The sequence below is a fragment of the Triticum aestivum genome, chromosome 1D, assembly GCF_018294505.1.
Source record: "Triticum aestivum cultivar Chinese Spring chromosome 1D, IWGSC CS RefSeq v2.1, whole genome shotgun sequence".
NCBI classification, from domain to species: domain Eukaryota; kingdom Viridiplantae; phylum Streptophyta; class Magnoliopsida; order Poales; family Poaceae; genus Triticum; species Triticum aestivum.
In genome coordinates, this window is record NC_057796.1 from 454,641,164 (window position 1) to 454,664,263 (window position 23,100).

Sequence of the window (23,100 nt, forward strand, 5' to 3'; positions counted from 1 at the left end):
GAATTGAGCGAGGGGTTCCTCTGCTGCAGTATGTCGCGTCCAATGGAGTTTTCTTTGGCTCCTCGGTGATGGTGTTTTCAAGCATCGCAGACCCGGCTTGTTCTGAGGCGATGGCGTGTAGAGAAGCTATTGCATTAGCACAAGATCTCTCTTTGGACACAGTCGTTATTTCATGTGACTACAAGCAGGTGGTGCAAGAAATCAATGAAGGCTCGAATAGTCTGTACAACGCAATCCTACAGGAAAATGCCGATAGTCGTCAAATGTTTAATAAATGTGGTTTTATGTTTGAAAGGCGTGAAACAAAATTAGACGCGCGTAGCTTGGCTAAGTATGCTGCTAACTCTTGATCTAGGGCATCACATGTGGTTGGGAGTCCCCCATGACCCATTTTGTATCTGTATGAACATCATTGTTGATCAATAGAGCTGCTTAGCCATTACAGTTAAAAATAATCAAATCAGGCACTATTACGTAAAACACCCTGATCAATAGTAGCCCATGACGCCACGGTTGGTTACTTGCATGGTTGGATTTTCTCTCGTGATAACGAATTAATGATGAATTCATATTCATTTCTAATGTGAAGTTATGGCTGACTTCTAACATCATTGGCACGCATGCTATTTGATGTTAGTTTTAGCCGTAGGCTTTGAGAAATCATGGCTCCCCCTCTAGTTATATTGTATGTTCAGATGTAGTGTAGTCCATTTTTTCGCTTTACACATGTTCTATCCTTGTTTATCATATGTGGAACAAATGAACCTGGCACTTTCATGCATTGTACGTGATTGCACAACTTGCTGCAAACATCAGGCTTATTAATGACATGTACATGGGCCGGGTGGATAATTTTTCAAATCAGATGGACTTTTTATGGGATGGCATTGCTTTAGAACATTGGTACAAAGCCAATGCAGTTAACTTATATAAACATCATGTTAAAAACTACACTAACACATTTTTATGTTTGCCAACAGCAAAAACACAATAGCATGATATGAGTGTTTCCATAATTAATTTTGGTAACAAGTTGCACGAGCAACCCATATTATCTCTCCACTTCCATTTGATTTTTTTTAAGATTAGAAAAATTGTGAAATAATTCGTGTGTGTAAGGGAAGTGACACTATCTAATGTCCATGCAAAAACTCGGGACAAAATGTAACATCTCCTGACTTCTATAGAAGGACAAATTTAAGTCATGTGCATGCCACTTAACAAGCACTATTCATCTTACTCTTATCTTTTTTCAAGGTCACAATTTTTATAAATTTCTTTCACAAATGTTTATATTATATCGGATGAATTTTTACAACTGCACATGACACAGCGACTAATAACATCCCTGGAATATTTCACAGTTTTTAGAGACAACTAGTTAGCGTGTACACGTGCAACGCACGACTAACCGGATAATTTATAAATTAATTGTTATATTTAAATTTTAGAAAAAAAAATAAGTATTTGCAACTGTACGCAATAGAAAGATGATTGTCAATGGAAGGCAGGTGAAGCACAACTATACCTGATGGATCGGAAGGCACACGCGAACAATGAAACAAGGAAGTTGGTTGTTAGTTAAGTGATGCAGTACCTGGCGAGTCTTGTTCATATAGTCATCCGGACACCGAGAGCTGAAGCAAGCACATGACAAACACATGACAACATATATTCTAAAATTACATAACAGAACTGGCTAGAGAAGTCAGTCAGTCTCAGATGCTACATCGACCAAACAATTAAGAAATCAAGATTTGCTCAAGTTGAGCCCTGAATCGGCAGCCTTTGACCTAACTTGCTCTAAACTCGTCAAAAGAAATAGGTGTACTATTCCATACAAACATGAAGAATCTGTAATCCAATCTCTGGATGCAAAAACACAATAGCATGATATGAGTGTTTCCATAATTAATTTTGGTAACAAGTTGACCGAGCAACCCATATTATCTCTCCACTTCCATTTGATTTTTTTTAAGATTAGAAAAATTGTGAAATAATTCGTGTGTGTAAGGGAAGTGACACTATCTAATGTCCATGCAAAAACTCGGGACAAAATGTAACATCTCCTGACTTCTATAGAAGGACAAATTTAAGTCATGTGCATGCCACTTAACAAGCACCATTCATCTTACTCTTATCTTTTTTCTAGGTCACAAGTTTTATAAATTTCTTTCACAAATATTTATATTATATCGGATGGATTTTTACACTGCACATAACATCCCTGAAATATCTCACAGTTTTTAGAAACAACTAGTTAGCGTGTACACGTGCAACGCACGACTAACCGGATAATTTATAAATTATTTTTTATATTTAAATTTCAAAAAAGTAAGTATTTGCAACTGTATGCAATAGAAAGATGATTGTCAACAGAAGGCAGGTGAAGCACAACTATACCTGATGGATCGGAAGGCACACGCGAACAATGAAACAAGGAAGTTGGTTGTTAGTTAAATGATGCAGTACCTGGCGAGTCTTATTCATATAGTCATCCGGACACCGAAAGCTGAAGAAAGCACATGACAAACACATGACAACATATATTCTGAAATTATAGAACATAACTGGCTAGAGAAGTCAGTCAGCCTCAGATGCTACATCGACCAAACAATTAAGAAATCAAGATTTGCTCAAGTTGAGCATTGAATCGGCAGCCTTTAGACCTACCTTGCTCTAAACTAGTCAAAAGAAATAGGTGTACTATTCCATACAAACATGAGGAATGTGTAATCCAATCTCTGGATGCAAAAACACAATAGCATGATATGAGTGTTTCCATAATTAATTTTGGTGACAAGTTGACCGAGCAACCCATATTATCTCTCCTCTTTCATTTGATTTTTACTAAGATTAGAAATATTGTGAAATAATTCGTGTGTGTAAGGGAAGTGACACTATCTAATGTCCATGCAAAAACTCGGGACAAAATGTAACATCTCCTGACTTCTAAAGAAGGACAAATTTAAGTCATGTGCATGCCACTTAACAAGCACTATTCATCTTACTCTTATCTTTTTTGTAGGTCACAATTTTTATAAATTTCTTTCACAAATGTTTATATTATATCGGATGGATTTTTGCACTGCACATAACATCCCTGAAATATCTCACAGTTTTTAGAAACAACTAGTTAGCGTGTACACGTGCAACGCATGACTAACCGGATAATTTATAATTTATTTTTTATATTTAAATTAAAAAAGTAAGTATTTGCAACTGTATGCAATAGAAAGATGATTGTCAACGGAAGGCAGGTGAAGCACAACTATACCTGATGGATCGGAAGGCACACACGAACAATGAAACAAGGAAGTTGGTTGTTAGTTAAATGATGCAGTACCTCGCGAGTCTTGTTCATATAGTCATCCGGACACCGAAAGCTGAAGCAAGCACATGACAAACACATGACAACATATTTTCTGAAATTACGGAACATAACTGGCTAGAGAAGTTTGTCAGTCTCAGATGCTACATCGACCAAACAATTAAGAAATCAAGATTTGGTCAAGTTGAGCCCTGGATCGGCAGTCTTTAGACCTACCTTGCTCTAAACTAGTCAAAAGAAATAAGTGTACTATTCCATACAAACATGAGGAATGTGTAATCCAATCTCTGGATGCAAAAACACAATAACATGATATGAGTGTTTCCATAATTAATTTTGGTAACAAGTTGCACGAGCAACCCATATTATCTCTCCTCTTTCATTTATTTTTTCTAAGATTAGAAAAATTGTGAAATAATTCTTGTGTGTAAGGGAAGTGACACTATCTAATGTCCATGCAAAAACTCGGGACAAAATGTAACATCTCCTGACTTCTATAGAAGGACAAATTTAAGTCATCTGCATGCCACTTAACAAGCACTATTCATCTTACACTTATCTTTTTTCTAGGTCACAATTTTTATAAATTTCTTTCACATATGTTTATATTATATCGGATGAATTTTTACAACTTCACATGACACAGCGACTAATAACATCCCTGGAATATTTCACAGTTTTTAGACACAACTAGTTAGCGTGTACACGTGCAACGCACGACTAACCGGATAATTTATAAATTATTTGTTATATTTAAATTTTAGAAAAAAATTAAGTATTTGCAACTATATGCAATAGAAAGATGATTGTCAATGGAAGGTACGTGAAGCACAACTATACCTGATGGATCGGAAGGCACACGCGAACAATGAAACAAGGAAGTTGGTTGTTAGTTAAGTGATGCAGTAACTGGCGAGTCTTGTTCATATAGTCATCCGGACACCGAAAGCTGAAGCAAGCACATGACAAACACATGACAACATATTTTCTGAAATTACGGAACAGAACTGGCTATTGAAGTTAGTCAGTCTCAGATGCTACATCGACCAAACAATTAAGAAAGCAAGATTTGCTCAAGTTGAGCCCTGAATCGGCAGCCTTTAGACCTACCTTGCTCTAAACTAGTCAAAAGAAATAGGTGTACTATTCCATATAAACATGAGGAATGTGTAATCCAATCTCTGGATGCAAAAACACAATAGCATGATATGAGTGTTTCCATAATTAATTTTGGTGACAAGTTGACCGAGCAACCCATATTATCTCTCCTCTTTCATTTGATTATTTCTAAGATTAGAAAAATTGTGAAATAATTCGTGTGTGTAAGGGAAGTGACACTATCTAATGTCCATGCAAAAACTAGGGACAAAATGTAACATCTCCTGACTTCTATAGTAGGACAAATTTAAGTCATGTGCATGCCACTTAACAAACACTATTCATCTTACTCTTATCTTTTTTCTAGGTCACAATTTTTATAAATTTCTTTCACAAATGTTTATATTATATCGGATGAATTTTTACAACTGCACATAACATCCCTGAAATATTTCACAGTTTTTAGAAACAACTAGTTAGCGTGTACACGTGCAACGCACGACTAACCGGATAATTTATAAATTATTTTTTATATTTAAATAAAAAAAACTAAGTATTTGCAACTGTATGCAATAGAAAGAAGATTGTCAACGGAAGGCAGGTGAAGCACAACTATACCTGATGGATCAGAAGGCACACGCGAACAATGAAACATGGAAGTTGGTTGTTAGTTAAATGATGCAGTACCTGGCGAGTCTTGTTCATATAGTCATCCGGACACCGAAAGCTGAAGAAAGCACATGACAAACACATGACAACATATATTCTGAAATTACAGAACAGAACTGGCTAGAGAAGTCAGTCAGTCTCAGATGCTACATCGACCAAACAATTAAGAAATCAAGATTTGCTCAAGTTGAGCCCTGAATCGGCAGCCTTTAGACCTACCTTGCTCTAAACTAGTCAAAAGAAATAGGTGTACTATTCCATACAAACATGAGGAATGTGTAATCCAATCTCTGGATGCAAAAACACAATAGCATGATATGAGTGTTTCCATAATTAATTTTGGTAACAAGTTGACCGAGCAACCCATATTATCTCTCCTCTTTCATTTGATTTTTACTAAGATTAGAAAAATTGTGAAATAATTCGTGTGTGTAAGGGAAGTGACACTATCTAATTTCCATGCAAAAACTCGGGACAAAATGTAACATCTCCTCACTTCTAAAGAAGGACAAATTTAAGTCATGTGCATGCCACTTAACAAGCACCATTCATCTTACTCTTATCTTTTTTCTAGGTCACAATTTTTATAAATTTCTTTCACAAATGTTTATATTATATCAGATGGATTTTTACACTGCACATAACATCCCTGAAATATCTCACAGTTTTTAGAAACAACTAGTTAGCGTGTACACGTGCAACGCATGACTAACCGGATAATTTATAAATTATTTTTTATATTTAAATTAAAAAAGTAAGTATTTGCAACTGTACGCAATAGAAAGATGATTGTCAACGGAAGGCAGGTGAAGCACAACTATACCTGATGGATCGGAAGGCACACGCGAACAATGAAACAAGGAAGTTGGTTGTTAGTTAAATGATGCGGTACCTGGCGAGTCTTGTTCATATAGTCATCCGGATACCGAAAGCTGAAGCAAGCACATGACAAACACATGACAACATATGTTCTGAAATTACAGAACAGAACTGGCTAGAGAAGTCTGTCAGTCTCAGATGCTACATCGACCAAACAATTAAGAAATCAAGATTTGCTCAAGTTGAGCCCTGAATCGGCAGCCTTTAGACCTACCTTGCTCTAAACTAGTCAGAAGAAATAGGTGTACTATTCCATACAAACATGAGGAATGTGTAATCCAATCTCTGGATGCAAAAACACAATAGCATGATATGAGTGTTTCCATAATTAATTTTGGTAACAAGTTGACCGAGCAACCCATATTATCTCTCCTCTTTCATTTGATTTTTACTAAGATTAGAAAAATTGTGAAATAATTCGTGTGTGTAAGGGAAGTGACACTATCTAATTTCCATGCAAAAACTCGGGACAAAATGTAACATCTCCTGACTTCTAAAGAAGGACAAATTTAAGTCATGTGCATGCCACTTAACAAGCACCATTCATCTTACTCTTATCTTTTTTCTAGGTCACAAGTTTTATAAATTTCTTTCACAAATGTTTATATTATATCGGATGGATTTTTACACTTCACATAACATCCCTGAAATATCTCACAGTTTTTAGAAACAACTAGTTAGCGTGTACACGTGCAACGCATGACTAACCGGATAATTTATAAATTATTTTTTATATTTAAATTAAAAAAAGTAAGTATTTGCAACTGTACGCAATAGAAAGATGATTGTCAACGGAAGGCAGGTGAAGCACAACTATACCTGATGGATCGGAAGGCACACGCGAACAATGAAACAAGGAAGTTGGTTGTTAGTTAAATGATGCGGTACCTGGCGAGTCTTGTTCATATAGTCATCCGGACACCGAAAGCTGAAGCAAGCACATGACAAACACATGACAACATATGTTCTGAAATTACAGAACAGAACTGGCTAGAGAAGTCAGTCAGTCTCAGATGCTACATCGACCAAACAATTAAGAAATCAAGATTTGCTCAAGTTGAGCCCTGAATCGGCAGCCTTTAGACCTACCTTGCTCTAAACTAGTCAAAAGAAATAGGTGTACTATTCCATACAAACATGAGGAATGTGTAATCCAATCTCTGGATGCAAAAACACAATAGCATGATATGAGTGTTTCCATAATTAATTTTGGTAACAAGTTGACCGAGCAACCCATATTATCTCTCCTCTTTCATTTGATTTTTTTCTAAGATTAGAAAAATTGTGAAATAATTCGTGTGTGTAAGGGAAGTGACACCATCTAATGTCCATGCAAAAACTCGGGACAAAATGTAACATCTCCTGACTTCTAAAGAAGGACAAATTTAAGTCATGTGCATGCCACTTAACAAGCACCATTCATCTTACTCTTATCTTTTTTCTAGGTCACAAGTTTTATAAATTTCTTTCACAAATGTTTATATTATATCGGATGGATTTTTACACTGCACATAACATCCCTGAAATATCTCACAGTTTTTAGAAACAACTAGTTAGCGTGTACACGTGCAACGCATGACTAACCGGATAATTTATAAATTATTTTTTATATTTAAATTAAAAAAAGTAAGTATTTGCAACTGTACGCAATAGAAAGATGATTGTCAACGGAAGGCAGGTGAAGCACAACTATACCTGATGGATCGGAAGGCACACGCGAACAATGAAACAAGGAAGTTGGTTGTTAGTTAAATGATGCGGTACCTGGCGAGTCTTGTTCATATAGTCATCCGGACACCGAAAGCTGAAGCAAGCACATGACAAACACATGACAACATATGTTCTGAAATTACAGAACAGAACTGGCTAGAGAAGTCAGTCAGTCTCAGATGCTACATCGACCAAACAATTAAGAAATCAAGATTTGCTCAAGTTGAGCCCTGAATCGGCAGCCTTTAGACCTACCTTGCTCTAAACTAGTCAAAAGAAATAGGTGTACTATTCCATACAAACATGAGGAATGTGTAATCCAATCTCTGGATGCAAAAACACAATAGCATGATATGAGTGTTTCCATAATTAATTTTGGTAACAAGTTGACCGAGCAACCCATATTATCTCTCCTCTTTCATTTGATTTTTACTAAGATTAGAAAAATTGTGAAATAATTCGTGTGTGTAAGGGAAGTGACACTATCTAATTTCCATGCAAAAACTCGGGACAAAATGTAACATCTCCTGACTTCTAAAGAAGGACAAATTTAAGTCATGTGCATGCCACTTAACAAGCACCATTCATCTTACTCTTATCTTTTTTCTAGGTCACAATTTTTATAAATTTCTTTCACAAATGTTTATATTATATCAGATGGATTTTTACACTGCACATAACATCCCTGAAATATCTCACAGTTTTTAGAAACAACTAGTTAGCGTGTACACGTGCAACGCATGACTAACCGGATAATTTATAAATTATTTTTTATATTTAAATTAAAAAAGTAAGTATTTGCAACTGTACGCAATAGAAAGATGATTGTCAACGGAAGGCAGGTGAAGCACAACTATACCTGATGGATCGGAAGGCACACGCGAACAATGAAACAAGGAAGTTGGTTGTTAGTTAAATGATGCGGTACCTGGCGAGTCTTGTTCATATAGTCATCCAGACACCGAAAGCTGAAGCAAGCACATGACAAACACATGACAACATATGTTCTGAAATTACAGAACAGAACTGGCTAGAGAAGTCAGTCAGTCTCAGATGCTACATCGACCAAACAATTAAGAAATCAAGATTTGCTCAAGTTGAGCCCTGAATCGGCAGCCTTTAGACCTACCTTGCTCTAAACTAGTCAGAAGAAATAGGTGTACTATTCCATACAAACATGAGGAATGTGTAATCCAATCTCTGGATGCAAAAACACAATAGCATGATATGAGTGTTTCCATAATTAATTTTGGTAACAAGTTGACCGAGCAACCCATATTATCTCTCCTCTTTCATTTGATTTTTACTAAGATTAGAAAAATTGTGAAATAATTCGTGTGTGTAAGGGAAGTGACACTATCTAATTTCCATGCAAAAACTCGGGACAAAATGTAACATCTCCTGACTTCTAAAGAAGGACAAATTTAAGTCATGTGCATGCCACTTAACAAGCACCATTCATCTTACTCTTATCTTTTTTCTAGGTCACAAGTTTTATAAATTTCTTTCACAAATGTTTATATTATATCGGATGGATTTTTACACTGCACATAACATCCCTGAAATATCTCACAGTTTTTAGAAACAACTAGTTAGCGTGTACACGTGCAACGCATGACTAACCGGATAATTTGTAAATTATTTTTTATATTTAAATTAAAAAAAGTAAGTATTTGCAACTGTACGCAATAGAAAGATGATTGTCAATGGAAGGCAGGTGAAGCACAACTATACCTGATGGATCGGAAGGCACACGCGAACAATGAAACAAGGAAGTTGGTTGTTAGTTAAATGATGCGGTACCTGGCGAGTCTTGTTTATATAGTCATCCGGACACCGAAAGCTGAAGCAAGCACATGACAAACACATGACAACATATGTTCTGAAATTACAGAACAGAACTGGCTAGAGAAGTCAGTCAGTCTCAGATGCTACATCGACCAAACAATTAAGAAATCAAGATTTGCTCAAGTTGAGCCCTGAATCGGCAGCCTTTAGACCTACCTTGCTCTAAACTAGTCAAAAGAAATAGGTGTACTATTCCATACAAACATGAGGAATGTGTAATCCAATCTCTGGATGCAAAAACACAATAGCATGATATGAGTGTTTCCATAATTAATTTTGGTAACAAGTTGACCGAGCAACCCATATTATCTCTCCTCTTTCATTTGATTTTTACTAAGATTAGAAAAATTGTGAAATAATTCGTGTGTGTAAGGGAAGTGACACTATCTAATTTCCATGCAAAAACTCGGGACAAAATGTAACATCTCCTGACTTCTAAAGAAGGACAAATTTAAGTCATGTGCATGCCGCTTAACAAGCACCATTCATCTTACTCTTATCTTTTTTCTAGGTCACAAGTTTTATAAATTTCTTTCACAAATGTTTATATTATATCGGATGGATTTTTACACTTCACATAACATCCCTGAAATATCTCACAGTTTTTAGAAACAACTAGTTAGCGTGTACACGTGCAACGCATGACTAACCAGATAATTTATAAATTATTTTTTATATTTAAATTAAAAAAAGTAAGTATTTGCAACTGTACGCAATAGAAAGATGATTGTCAACGGAAGGCAGGTGAAGCACAACTATACCTGATGGATCGGAAGGCACACGCGAACAATGAAACAAGGAAGTTGGTTGTTAGTTAAATGATGCGGTACCTGGCGAGTCTTGTTCATATAGTCATCCCGACACCGAAAGCTGAAGCAAGCACATGACAAACACATGACAACATATGTTCTGAAATTACAGAACAGAACTGGCTAGAGAAGTCAGTCAGTCTCAGATGCTACATCGACCAAACAATTAAGAAATCAAGATTTGCTCAAATTGAGCCCTGAATCGGCAGCCTTTAGACCTACCTTGCTCTAAACTAGTCAAAAGAAATAGGTGTACTATTCCATACAAACATGAGGAATGTGTAATCCAATCTCTGGATGCAAAAACACAATAGCATGATATGAGTGTTTCCATAATTAATTTTGGTAACAAGTTGACCGAGCAACCCATATTATCTCTCCTCTTTCATTTGATTTTTACTAAGATTAGAAAAATTGTGAAATAATTCGTGTGTGTAAGGGAAGTGACACTATCTAATTTCCATGCAAAAACTCGGGACAAAATGTAACATCTCCTGACTTCTAAAGAAGGACAAATTTAAGTCATGTGCATGCCACTTAACAAGCACCATTCATCTTACTCTTATCTTTTTTCTAGGTCACAAGTTTTATAAATTTCTTTCACAAATGTTTATATTATATCGGATGGATTTTTACACTGCACATAACATCCCTGAAATATCTCACAGTTTTTAGAAACAACTAGTTAGCGTGTACACGTGCAACGCATGACTAACCGGATAATTTATAAATTATTTTTTATATTTAAATTAAAAAAAGTAAGTATTTGCAACTGTACGCAATAGAAAGATGATTGTCAACGGAAGGCAGGTGAAGCACAACTATACCTGATGGATCGGAAGGCACACGCGAACAATGAAACAAGGAAGTTGGTTGTTAGTTAAATGATGCGGTTCCTGGCGAGTCTTGTTTATATAGTCATCCGGACACCGAAAGCTGAAGCAAGCACATGACAAACACATGACAACATATGTTCTGAAATTACAGAACATAACTGGCTAGAGAAGTCAGTCAGTCTCAGATGCTACATCGACCAAACAATTAAGAAATCAAGATTTGCTCAAGTTGAGCCCTGAATCGACAGCCTTTAGACCTACCTTGCTCTAAACTAGTCAAAAGAAATAGGTGTACTATTCCATACAAACATGAGGAATGTGTAATCCAATCTCTGGATGCAAAAACACAATAGCATGATATGAGTGTTTCCATAATTAATTTTGGTAACAAGTTGACCGAGCAACCCATATTATCTCTCCTCTTTCATTTGATTTTTACTAAGATTAGAAAAATTGTGAAATAATTCGTGTGTGTAAGGGAAGTGACACTATCTAATTTCCATGCAAAAACTCGGGACAAAATGTAACATCTCCTGACTTCTAAAGAAGGACAAATTTAAGTCATGTGCATGCCACTTAACAAGCACCATTCATCTTACTCTTATCTTTTTTCTAGGTCACAATTTTTATAAATTTCTTTCACAAATGTTTATATTATATCAGATGGATTTTTACACTGCACATAACATCCCTGAAATATCTCACAGTTTTTAGAAACAACTAGTTAGCGTGTACACGTGCAACGCACGACTAACCGGATAATTTATAAATTATTTGTTATATTTATATTTCAAAAAAGTAAGTATTTGCAACTTTATGCAATAAAAAGATGATTGTCAACGGAAGGCAGGTGAAGCACAACTATACCTGATGGATCGGAAGGCACACGCGAACAATGAAACAAGGAAGTTGGTTGTTAGTTAAATGATGCGGTACCTGGCGAGTCTTGTTCATATAGTCATCCGGACACCGAAAGCTGAAGCAAGCACATGACAAACACATGACAACATATTTTCTGAAATTACGGAACAGAACTGGCTATTGAAGTTAGTCAGTCTCAGATGCTACATCGACCAAACAATTAAGAAATCAAGATTTGGTCAAGTTGAGCCCTGAATCGGCAGTCTTTAGACCTACCTTGCTCTAAACTATTCAAAAGAAATAGGTGTACTATTCCATACAAACATGAGGAATGTGTAATCCAATCTGTGGGTGCAAACACACAATAGCATGATATGAGTGTTTCCATAATTAATTTTGGTAACAAGTTGCACGAGCAACCCATATTATCTCTCCTCTTTCATTTGATTTTTTCTAAGATTAGAAAAATTGTGAAATAATTCATGTGTGTAAGGGAAGTGACACTATCTAATGTCCATGCAAAAACTCGGGACAAAATGTAACATCCCCTGACTTCTATAGAAGGACAAATTTAAGTCATGTGCATGCCACTTAACAAGCACTATTCATCTTACTCTTATCTTTTTCTAGGTCACAATTTTTATAAATTTCTTTCACAAGTGTTTATATTATATCGGATGAATTTTTACAACTGCACATAACATCCCTGAAATATTTCACAGTTTTTAAAAACAACTAGTTAGCGTGTACACGTGCAACGCACGACTACCCGGATAATTTATAAATTATTTTTTATATTTAAATTAAAAATGTAAGTATTTGCAACTCTATGCAATAGAAAGATGATTGTCAACGGAAGGCAGGTGAAGCACAACTATACCTGATGGATCGGAAGGCACACGCGAACAATGAAACAAGGAAGTTGGTTGTTAGTTAAATGATGCGGTACCTGGCGAGTCTTGTTCATATAGTCATCCGGACACCGAAAGCTGAAGCAAGCACATGACAAACACATGACAACATATGTTCTGAAATTACAGAACAGAACTGGCTAGAGAAGTCAGTCAGTCTCAGATGCTACATCGACCAAACAATTAAGAAATCAAGATTTGCTCAAGTTGAGCCCTGAATCGGCAGCCTTTAGACCTACCTTGCTCTAAACTAGTCAGAAGAAATAGGTGTACTATTCCATACAAACATGAGGAATGTGTAATCCAATCTCTGGATGCAAAAACACAATAGCATGATATGAGTGTTTCCATAATTAATTTTGGTAACAAGTTGACCGAGCAACCCATATTATCTCTCCTCTTTCATTTGATTTTTACTAAGATTAGAAAAATTGTGAAATAATTCGTGTGTGTAAGGGAAGTGACACTATCTAATTTCCATGCAAAAACTCGGGACAAAATGTAACATCTCCTGACTTCTAAAGAAGGACAAATTTAAGTCATGTGCATGCCACTTAACAAGCACCATTCATCTTACTCTTATCTTTTTTCTAGGTCACAAGTTTTATAAATTTCTTTCACAAATGTTTATATTATATCGGATGGATTTTTACACTGCACATAACATCCCTGAAATATCTCACAGTTTTTAGAAACAACTAGTTAGCGTGTACACGTGCAACGCATGACTAACCGGATAATTTATAAATTATTTTTTATATTTAAATTAAAAAAAGTAAGTATTTGCAACTGTACGCAATAGAAAGATGATTGTCAACGGAAGGCAGGTGAAGCACAACTATACCTGATGGATCGGAAGGCACACGCGAACAATGAAACAAGGAAGTTGGTTGTTAGTTAAATGATGCGGTACCTGGCGAGTCTTGTTCATATAGTCATCCGGACACCGAAAGCTGAAGCAAGCACATGACAAACACATGACAACATATGTTCTGAAATTACAGAACAGAACTGGCTAGAGAAGTCAGTCAGTCTCAGATGCTACATCGACCAAACAATTAAGAAATCAAGATTTGCTCAAGTTGAGCCCTGAATCGGCAGCCTTTAGACCTACCTTGCTCTAAACTAGTCAAAAGAAATAGGTGTACTATTCCATACAAACATGAGGAATGTGTAATCCAATCTCTGGATGCAAAAACACAATAGCATGATATGAGTGTTTCCATAATTAATTTTGGTAACAACTTGACCGAGCAACCCATATTATCTCTCCTCTTTCATTTGATTTTTTCTAAGATTAGAAAAATTGTGAAATAATTCGTGTGTGTAAGGGAAGTGACACTATCTAATGTCCATGCAAAAACTCGGGACAAAATGTAACATCTCCTGACTTCTATAGAAGGACAAATTTAAGTCATGTGCATGCCACTTAACAAGCACTATTCATCTTACTCTTATCTTTTTTCTAGGTCACAATTTTTATGAATTTCTTTCACAAATGTTTATATTATATCGGATGAATTTTTACAACTGCACATAACATCCCTGAAATATTTCACAGTTTTTAGAAACAACTAGTTAGCGTGTACACGTGCAACGCACGACTAACCGGATAATTTATAAATTATTTGTTATATTTATATTTCAAAAAAGTAAGTATTTGCAACTTTATGCAATAAAAAGATGATTGTCAACGGAAGGCAGGTGAAGCACAACTATACCCGATGGATCGGAATGCACACGCGAACAATGAAACAAGGAAGTTGGTTGTTAGTTAAATGATGCAGTACCTGGCGAGTCTTGTTCATATAGTCATCCGGACACCGAAAGCTGAAGCAAGCACATGACAAACACATGACAACATATATTGTGAAATTACAGAACATAACTGGATAGAGAAGTTAGTCAGTCTCAGATGCTACATCGACCAAACAATTAAGAAATCAAGATTTGCTTAAGTTGAGCCCTGAATCGCCAGCCTTTAGACCTACCTTGCTCTAAACTAGTCAAAAGAAATAGGTGTACTATTCCATATAAACATGAGGAATGTGTAATCCAATCTCTGGATGCAAAAACACAATAGCATGATATGAGTCTTTCCATATTTAATTTTGGTAACAAGTTGACCGAGCAACCCATATTATCTCTCCTCTTTCATTTGGTTTTTTCTAAGATTAGAAAAATTGTGAAATAATTCTTGTGTGTAAGGGAAGTGACACTATCTAATGTCCATGCAAAAACTCGGGACAAAATGTAACATCTCCTGACTTCTATAGAAGGACAAATTTAAGTCATGTGCATGCCACATAACAAGCACTATTCATCTTACTCTTATCTTTTTTCTAGGTCACAATTTTTATAAATTTCTTTCACAAATGTTTATATTATATCGGATGGATTTTTACACTGCACATAACATCCCTGAAATATCTCACAGTTTTTAGAAACAACTACTTAGCGTGTACACGTGCAACGCATGACTAACCGGATAATTTATAAATTATTTTTTATATTTAAAATAAAAAAAGTAAGTATTTGCAACTGTATGCAATAGAAAGATGATTGTCAACGGAAGGCAGGTGAAGCACAACTATACCTGATGGATCGGAAGGCACACGCGAACAATGAAACAAGGAAGTTGGTTGTTAGTTAAATGATGCAGTACCTGGCGAGTCTTGTTCATATAGTCATCCGGACACCGAAAGCTGAAGCAAGCACATGACAAACACATGACAACATATATTCTGAAATTACAGAACATAACTGGCTAGAGAAGTTAGTCAGTCTCAGATGCTACATCGACCAAACAATTAAGAAATCAAGATTTGCTCAAGTTGAGCCCTGAATCGGCAGCCTTTAGACCTACCTTGCTCTAAACTAGTCAAAAGAAATAGGTGTACTATTCCATACAAACATGAGGAATGTGTAATCCAATCTCTGGATGCAAAAACACAATAGCATGATATGAGTGTTTCCATAATTAATTTTGGTAACAAGTTGACCGAGCAACCCATATTATCTCTCCTCTTTCATTTGATTTTTTCTAAGATTAGAAAAATTGTGAAATAATTCGTGTGTGTAAGGGAAGTGACACTATCTAATGTCCACGCAAAAACTCGGGACAAAAATGTAACATCCCCTGACTTCTATAGAAGGACAAATTTAAGTCATGTGCATGCCACTTAACAAGCACTATTCATCTTACTCTTATCTTTTTCTAGGTCACAATTTTTATAAATTTCTTTCACAAGTGTTTATATTATATCGGATGAATTTTTAAATCTGCACATAACATCCCTGAAATATTTCACAGTTTTTAAAAACAACTAGTTAGCGTGTACACGTGCAACGCACGACTAACCGGATAATTTATAAATTATTTTTTATATTTAAATTAAAAATGTAAGTATTTGCAACTCTATGCAATAGAAAGATGATTGTCAACGGAAGGCAGGTGAAGCAGAACTATACCTGATGGATCGGAAGGCACACGCGAACAATGAAACAACGAAGTTGGTTGTTACTTAAATTATGCAGTACCTGGCGAGTTATGTTCATATAGTCATCCGGACAACGAAAGCTGAAGCAAGCACATGACGAACACATGACAACATATATTCTGAAATTACAGAACATAACTGGCTAGAGAAGTTAGTTAGTCTCAGATGCTACATCGACCAAACAATTAAGAAATCATGGTTTGCTCAAGTTGAGCCCTGAATCGGCAGCCTTTAGACCTACCTTGCTCTAAACTAGTCAAAAGAAATAGGTGTACTATTCCATACAAACATGAGGAATGTGTAATCCAATCTCTGGATGCAAAAACACAATAGCATGATATGAGTGTTTCCATAATTAATTTTGGTAACAAGTTGACAGAGCAACCCATATTATCTCTCCTCTTTCATTTGATTTTTTCTAAGATTAGAAAATTTGTGAAATAATTCGTGTGTGTGAGGGAAGTGCACTATCTAATGTCCATGCAAAAACTCGGGACAAAATGTAACATCTCCTGACTTCTATAGAAGGACAAATTTAAGTCATGTGCATGCCACTTAACAAGCACTATTCATCTTACTCTTATCTTTTTTCAAGGTCACAATTTTTATAAATTTCTTTCACAAATGTTTATATTATATCGGTTGGATTTTTACACTGCACATAACATCCCTGAAATATCTCACAGTTTTTAGAAACAACTAGTTAGCGTGTACACGTGCAACGCATGACTAACCGGATAATTTATAAATTATTTTTAATATTTAAATTAAAAAAATTAAGTATTTGCAACTGTATGCAATAGAAAGATGATTGTCAACGGAAGGCAGGTGAAGCACAACTATACCTGATGGATCGGAAGGCACACGCGAACAATGAAACAAGGAAGTTGGTTGTTAGTTAAATGATGCAGTACCTGGCAAGTCTTGTTCATATAGTCATCCGGACACCGAAAGCTGAAGCAAGCACATGACAAACACATGACAACATATTTTCTGAAATTACAGAACATAACTGGCTAGAGAAGTTAGTCAGTCTCAGATGCTACATCGACCAAACAATTAAGAAATCAAGATTTGGTCAAGTTGAGCCCTGAATCGGCAGCCTTTAGACCTACCTTGCTCTAAACTATTCAAAAGAAATAGGTGTACTATTCCATACAAACATGAGGAATGTGTAATCCAATCTCTGGATGCAAAAACACAATAGCATGATATGAGTGTTTCCATAATTAATTTTGGTAACAAGTTGACCGAGCAACCCATATTATCTCTCCTTCATTTCATTTTTCTAAGATTAGAAAAATTGTGAAATAATTCGTGTGTGTAAGGGAAGTGACACTATCTAATGTCCATGCGAAAAATCGGGACAAAATATAACATCTCCTGACTTCTATAGAAGGACAAATTTAAGTCATGTGCATGCCACTTAACAAGCACTATTCATCTTACTCTTATCTTTTTTCTAGGTCACAATTTTTATAAATTTCTTTCACAAATGTTTATATTATATCGGATGAATTTTTACAACTGCACATGACATCCCTGAAATATTTCACGGTTTTTAGAAACAACTAGTTAGCGTGTACACGTGCAACGCACGACTAACCGGATTATTTATAAATTATTTTTTATATTTAAATTTTAAAAAAGTAAGTATTTGCAACTTTATGCAATAGAAAGATGATTGTCAACGGAAGGCAGGTGAAGCACAACTATACCTGATGGATCGAAAGGCACACGCGAACAATGAAACAAGGAAGTTGGTTGTTAGTTAAATGATGCAGACACGCGAACAATGAAACAAGGAAGTTGGTTGTCAGTTAAATGATGCAGTACCTGGCGAGTCTTGTTCATATAGTGATCCGGACACCGAAAGCTGAAGCAAGCACATGACAAACACATGACAACATATATTCTGAAATTACAGAACATAACTGGATAGAGAAGTTAGTCAGACTCAGAAGCTACATCGACCAAACAATTAAGAAATCAAGATTTGCTCAAATTGAGCCCTGAATCGGCAGCCTTTAGACCTACCTTGCTCTAAACTAGTCAAAAGAAATAGGTGTACTATTCCATACAAACATGAGGAATGTGTAATCCAATCTCTGGATGCAAAAACACAATAGCATGATATGAGTGTTTCCATAATTAATTTTGGTAACAAGTTGACCGAGCAACCCATATTATCTCTCCTCTTTCATTTGATTTTTTCTAAGATTAGAAAAATTGTGAAATAATTCATGTATGTAAGGGAAGTGACACTATCTAATGTCCATGCAAAAACTCGGGACAAAATGTAACATCTCCTGACTTCTATAGAAGGACAAATTTAAGTCATGTGCATGCCACTTAACAAGCACTATTCATCTTACTCTTATCTTTTTTCTAGGTCACAATTTTTATAAATTTCTTTCACAAATGTTTATATTATATTGGATTAATTTTTACAACTGCACATAACATCCCTGAAATATTTCACAGTTTTTAGAAACTACTAGTTAGCGTGTACGCGTGCACCGCACGACTAACCGGATAATTTATAAATTATTTGTTATATTTAAATTTCAAAAAAGTAAGTATTTGCAACTTTATGCAATAGAAAGATGATTGTCAACGGAAGGCAGGTGAAGCACAACTATACCTGATGGATCAGAAGGCACACGCGAACAATGAAACAAGGAAGTTGGTTGTTAGTTAAATGATGCAGTACCTGGTGAGTCTTTTTCATATAGTCATCCGGACACCGAAAGCTGAAGCAAGCACATGACAAACACTTGACAACATATATTGTGAAATTACAGAACATAACTGGATAGAGAAGTTAGTCAGTCTCAGATGCTACATCGACCAAACAATTAAGAAATCAAGATTTGCTCAAGTTGAGCCCTGAATCGGCAGCCTTTAGACCTACCTTGCTCTAAACTAGTCAAAAGAAATAGGTGTACTATTCCATATAAACATGAGGATTGTGTAATCCAATCTCTGGATGCAAAAGCACAATAGCATGATATGAGTCTTTCGATAATTAATTTTGGTAACAAGTTGACCGAGCAACCCATATTATCTCTCCTCTTTCATTTGATTTTTTCTAAGATTAGAAAAATTGTGAAATAATTCGTGTGTGTAAGGGAAGTGACACTATCTAATGTCCATGCAAAAACTCGGGACAAAATGTAACATCTCCTGACTTCTATAGAAGGACAAATTTAAGTCATGTGCATGCCACTTAACAAGCACTATTCATCTTACTCTTATCTTTTTTCTAGGTCACAATTTTTATAAATTTCTTTCACAAATGTTTATATTATATCGGATGAATTTTTACAACTGCACATAACATCCCTGAAATATTTCACGGTTTTTAGAAACAACTAGTTAGCGTGTACACGTGCAACGCACGACTAACCGGATAATTTATAAATTATTTGTTATATTTAAATTTCAAAAAAGTAAGTATTTGCAACTTTATGCAATAGAAAGATGATTGTCAACATAAGGCAGGTGAAGCACAACTATACCTGATGGATCAGAAGGCACACGCGAACAATGAAACAAGGAAGTTGGTTGTTAGTTAAATGATGCAGTACCTGGCGAGTCTTGTTCATATAGTCATCCGGACACCGAAAGCTGAAGCAAGCACATGACAAACACATGACAACATATATTGTGAAATTACAGAACATAACTGGATAGAGAAGTTAGTCAGTCTCAGATGCTACATCGACCAAACAATTAAGAAATCAAGATTTGCTCAAGTTGAGCCCTGAATCGGCAGCCTTTAGACCTACCTTGCTCTAAACTAGTCAAAAGAAATAGGTGTACTATTCCATATAAACATGAGGATTGTGTAATCCAATCTCTGGATGCAAAAACACAATAGCATGATATGAGTGTTTCCATAATTAATTTTGGTAACAAGTTGACCGAGCAACCCATATTATCTCTCCTCTTTCATTTGATTTTTTTCTAAGATTAGAAAAATTGTGAAATAATTCGTGTGTGTAAGGGAAGTGACACCATCTAATGTCCATGCAAAAACTCGGGACAAAATGTAACATCTCCTGACTTCTATAGAAGGACAAATTTAAGTCATGTGCATGCCACTTAACAAGCACTATTCATCTTACTCTTATCTTTTTTCTAGGTCACAATTTTTATAAATTTCTTTCACAAATGTTTATATTATATCGGATGAATTTTTACAACTGCACATAACATCCCTGAAATATTTCACGGTTTTTAGAAACAACTAGTTAGCGTGTACACGTGCAACGCACGACTAACCGGATAATTTATAAATTATTTGTTATATTTAAATTTCAAAAAAGTAAGTATTTGCAACTTTATGCAATAGAAAGATGATTGTCAACATAAGGCAGGTGAAGCACAACTATACCTGATGGATCAGAAGGCACACGCGAACAATGAAACAAGGAAGTTGGTTGTTAGTTAAATGATGCAGTACCTGGCGAGTCTTGTTCTTATAGTCATCCGGACACCGAAAGCTGAAGCAAGCACATGACAAACACATGACAACATATATTGTGAAATTACAGAACATAACTGGATAGAGAAGTTAGTCAGTCTCAGATGCTACATCGACCAAACAATTAAGAAATCAAGATTTCCTCAAGTTGATCCCTGAATCGGCAGCCTTTAGACCTACCTTGCTCTAAACTAGTCAAAAGAAATAGGTGTACTATTCCATATAAACATGAGGATTGTGTAATCCAATCTCTGGATGCAAAAACACAATAGCATGATATGAGTGTTTCCATAATTAATTTTGGTAACAAGTTGACCGAGCAACCCATATTATCTCTCCTCTTTCATTTGATTTTTTTCTAAGATTAGAAAAATTGTGAAATAATTCGTGTGTGTAAGGGAAGTGACACCATCTAATGTCCATGCAAAAACTCGAGACAAAATGTAACATCTCCTGACTTCTATAGAAGGACAAATTTAAGTCATGTGCATGCCACTTAACAAGCACTATTCATCTTACTCTTATCTTTTTTCTAGGTCACAATTTTTATAAATTTCTTTCACAAATGTTTATATTATATCGGATGAATTTTTACAACTGCACATAACATCCCTGAAATATTTCACGGTTTTTAGAAACAACTAGTTAGCGTGTACACGTGCAACGCACGACTAACCGGATAATTTATAAATTATTTGTTATATTTAAATTTCAAAAAAGTAAGTATTTGCAACTTTATGCAATAGAAAGATGACTGTCAACGGAAGGCAGGTGAAGCACAACTATACCTGATGGATCAGAAGGCACACGCGAACAATGAAACAAGGAAGTTGGTTGTTAGTTAAATGATGCAGTACCTGGCGAGTCTTGTTCATATAGTCATCCGGACACCGAAAGCTGAAGCAAGCACATGACAAACACATGACAACATATATTGTGAAATTATAGAACATAACTGGATAGAGAAGTTAGTCAGTCTCAGATGCTACATCGACCAAACAATTAAGAAATCAAGATTTCCTCAAGTTGATCCCTGAATCGGCAGCCTTTAGACCTACCTTGCTCTAAACTAGTCAAAAGAAATAGGTGTACTATTCCATATAAACATGAGGAATGTGTAATCCAATCTCTGGATGCAAAAACACAATAGCATGATATGAGTGTTTCCATAATTAATTTTGGTAACAAGTTGACCGAGCAACCCATATTATCTCTCCTCTTTCATTTGATTTTTTCTAAGATTAGAAAAATTGTGAAATAATTCGTGTGTGTAAGGGAAGTGACACCATCTAATGTCCATGCAAAAACTCGGGACACAATGTAACATCTCCTGACTTCTATAGAAGGACAAATTTAAGTCATTTGCATGCCACTTAACAAGCACTATTCATCTTACTCTTATCTTTTTTCTAGGTCACAATTTTTATAAATTTCTTTCACAAATGTTTATATTATATCGGATGAATTTTTACAACTGCACATAACATCCCTGAAATATTTCATGGTTTTTAGAAACAACTAGTTAGCGTGTACACGTGCAACGCACGACTAACCGGATAATTTATAAATTATTTGTTATATTTAAATTTCAAAAAAGTAAGTATTTGCAACTTTATGCAATAGAAAGATGATTGTCAACGGAAGGCAGGTGAAGCACAACTGTACCTGATGGATCAGAAGGCACACGCGAACAATGAAACAAGGAAGTTGGTTGTTAGTTAAATGATGCAGTACCTGGCGAGTCTTGTTCATATAGTCATCCGGACACCGAAAGCTGAAGCAAGCACATGACAAACACATGACAACATATATTGTGAAATTACAGAACATAACTGGATAGAGAAGTTAGTCAGTCTCAGATGCTACATCGACCAAACAATTAAGAAATCAAGATTTCCTCAAGTTGATCCCTGAATCGGCAGCCTTTAGACCTACCTTGCTCTAAACTAGTCAAAAGAAATAGGTGTACTATTCCATATAAACATGAGGAATGTGTAATCCAATCTCTGGATGCAAAAACACAATAGCATGATACGAGTGTTTCCATAAATAATTTTGGTAACAAGTTGACCGAGCAACCCATATTATCTCTCCTCTTTCATTTGATTTTTTTCTAAGATTAGAAAAATTGTGAAATAATTCGTGTGTGTAAGGGAAGT